Genomic DNA, 204 nt, shown 5'->3' with positions numbered 1-204 from the left:
ACTGGGCCCCACCCTGCCTTCTGTGTCCAGTGGGGGCTTGCGTCTGCTACTTCTGGGTAGTGAGGGTGTTATGCATGAAGAGTTCCTCCACATCTACTTAAAATTGCTCTTTCCATGTCCTAAGTTCAAGTAGTCAAAACACTTTCCTTCACACTTTTTCAAAGACGAGCATTTGTCCTATATCTTTTTTTTTTTTTTTTTTTT

This window comes from Cebus imitator, unplaced genomic scaffold (genome assembly GCF_001604975.1).
Source record: "Cebus imitator isolate Cc_AM_T3 unplaced genomic scaffold, Cebus_imitator-1.0 Scaffold42, whole genome shotgun sequence".
In the NCBI taxonomy this organism is placed as follows: Eukaryota; Metazoa; Chordata; class Mammalia; order Primates; family Cebidae; genus Cebus; species Cebus imitator.
Note: the sequence above shows the minus strand (reverse complement) of the source record.